The sequence below is a fragment of the Oncorhynchus gorbuscha genome, linkage group LG09 (genome assembly GCF_021184085.1).
Source record: "Oncorhynchus gorbuscha isolate QuinsamMale2020 ecotype Even-year linkage group LG09, OgorEven_v1.0, whole genome shotgun sequence".
Classification (NCBI taxonomy): Eukaryota; Metazoa; Chordata; class Actinopteri; order Salmoniformes; family Salmonidae; genus Oncorhynchus; species Oncorhynchus gorbuscha.
Window position 1 is genome coordinate 82,348,734 of NC_060181.1, and position 458 is coordinate 82,349,191.

Below are 458 nucleotides of genomic sequence, written 5' to 3' on the forward strand. Positions count from 1 at the left end.
TTTTTCTTCCTTCCTTCTTCCTCCCTCCAGACTGGCCCTGGCCTGGGTGTGCCGGATCACAATGAACCTCTAACCTTACCTTGTCAAAGTGAGAAGAGCGCCAGCCACTACCAGCTGTGAGTACTCCACCAATATCCTCATCTATAGGCAGTGTGTGTGTGTGTGTGTGTGTGTGTGTGTGTGTGTGTGTGTGTGTGTGTGTGTGTGTGTGTGTGTGTGTGTGTGTGTGTGTGTGTGTGTGTGTGTGTGTGTGTGTGTGTGTGTGTGTGTGTGTGTGTGTGTGTGTGTGTGTGTGTGTGTGTGTGTGTGTGTGTGTGTGTGTGTGTCAGATTGTCCCTGGTGTATCTCTGTGTGTTCGTTGGTCAGATTGTCCCCTGGTGTATCTCTGTGTGTTCATTGGTCAGATTGTCGCCGGTGTATCTCTGTGTGTTCATTGGTCAGATTGTCCCTGGTCTTTC